Source organism: Gavialis gangeticus, unplaced genomic scaffold (assembly GCF_001723915.1).
Source record: "Gavialis gangeticus isolate Ggan-Ray unplaced genomic scaffold, GavGan_comp1, whole genome shotgun sequence".
Taxonomy (NCBI): domain Eukaryota; kingdom Metazoa; phylum Chordata; order Crocodylia; family Gavialidae; genus Gavialis; species Gavialis gangeticus.
Window position 1 is genome coordinate 18,459,668 of NW_017729026.1, and position 2,170 is coordinate 18,461,837.

Below are 2,170 nucleotides of genomic sequence, written 5' to 3' on the forward strand. Positions count from 1 at the left end.
CCCCCTCCCTCAGGAATGCAGCCAGCTCAAGTTTCCTAAAGAGACAGGCTGAGGGTGTGGTCCCCTGTGTGCTGGGCCCATCCTAATTGAATGGTCACAGCACAGAGATTTAAATCACAGTGTCACAGGGCAGAGATTTTTGGGGAGGAACCAAGGTGGCTTTTTTGCCACAAACCCCAAGTCTCTTTCTTCTGTAGTGCTAGCCAGTGTAATACTGCCAAGCCTATAAGGATGCTGCAGGTTTTTCCTCTCAAGGTGGAGAACCTTGCATTTTTCGATGTTAAACACCATCAGGTTCTCATCCACCCATTTGCTGAGCCTGTCCAGGTCAGCCTGGATTGCCCTCTTGTCTCTGGATGCTTTGCCCCAGAGTTTGGTGTCACCGGTGAACTTGGCCAGTCCACTCCTGACTCCAATGTTCACATCATTAATGAAGATGTTGAATAATATGGGTCCAAGGACAGAGCCTTGAGGGATCCCACTGGTCACAGCACACCATGTCAATTGACTTCCATCAATTACTACCCTCTGTGTCTGACCCCGGGGCCAATTTCCTGGCCAGCAGATCGTGGTGGACTCAAGGCCACAATTGGCTAGTTTAACCAAGAGCTGATCATGGGATACCAGATGGAAGCCCTTTTTGAAGTCAAGATATGACGTCAATCACTTCTCCCTTGTCCAGGTCATAGGTCACCTGGTCATAGAAGGAAATGAGATTGGTCAAGCAAGACCTACCCTCAACAAACCCATGCTGGCTGTCCCTCAGGATCTTGGCATCAGCTGGCCTCTTTAATACACTTTTCTAAGATCTTCCCCAGGATAGAAGTCAGGCTGATGGGCCTACAGTTTGCTGGATCCACTTTCCTCCCTTTCTTGAGGATAGGCACCACATTTGCCTTCTTTCAGTCTTCAGGCACTACACCAGATCACCAGGAGGTCTCAAAGATTCATGTCAGAGGCTGGGTTATGATGCTTCCCAGCTCCTTAAGTACCCTGGGGCGTAGATTGCCAGGGCCGGCTGACTTGATGGTGTCCAGCCTCTCAAGGTGTTCCTTTGTGAGGTCAGCATTGATGGAGGGCAGGGGATCTCCCTCACCCAGACCTCCCTGTCCCATAGTGGGCATGGGTGTCCCATGGGACTGATGAAAGACTGATGCAAAGTACCCATTTAATAGGTTGGCTTTTTCCTGGGCATCACTTGTCATTTGTCCCATCTGGTTCAGCAGGGACCCAATGTTGCCCTTGCTTTTACTCCAGCTCCCCACATATCCATGCCATAGTGTTACTGAAAAGTTTTGGAAAATTACTCTAGGTACTGACCCTCTCCATGTAAAATACATCAAGGGGTTAGACAGAAAATTAATATGTAACTGTCTGTCAATACCACAGGCACAAAGCATTTGATATAATAAGTTTAAAGTGTGGTTGTTTAAGTATCTCAGTGCTAGTGATCTGGTAGGAGAAACCTGTGGACAAAAATTTGAAACCTTGTCTTCCTGATATGATGTAAAGGCCAATATTGTATCCCATTAAATATGGAACACTTGTGATATGAAGCAAATATGGAAGTTAAGATTCATTTTATAAGTACATTTCTGTGGTCATTCCAATATTCTGAGAAAGAAAAGCAAGTTATAACATGGACAAGACAAAGTTAGGAGTGGATCTAGCATTTTGAAGAAGGAGCAGTGGGAGAAAGCTCACTGGTAGCAGGGATGTGACCAATGACACAGTCATAGTTTCATAGTTTCTAGGGTGGGAAGGGACCTGAGAGGATCATCTAGTCTGACCCCCTGCCATGGCAGGAAAGAGTACTGGGGTCAAATGACCCCAGCAAGGTGTTCATCTAACCTCCTCTTAACCCCCAGGGTAGGAGCCTGCACCACCTCCCTTGGAAGTTGGTTCCAGACCCTAGCCGCCCTGACCGTGAAATAGTGCCTTCTGATGACCTAAACCTACCCTCTGCTAGCTTGTGACCGCTGTTCCTGGTCACTCCTGGCTGTGCTCGGGGGAACAGTGACTCCCCCAATGTCTTCTGATCCCCCCTGACTAGTTTGTAACAGGCCACAAGATCCCCCCTCAGCCTTCTCTTGTGGAGGCTGAACAGGTTCAGGTCCCGTAGTCTCTCCTCATAGGGCCTGCCCTGCAGTCCCCTGATCATGCGAGTGGC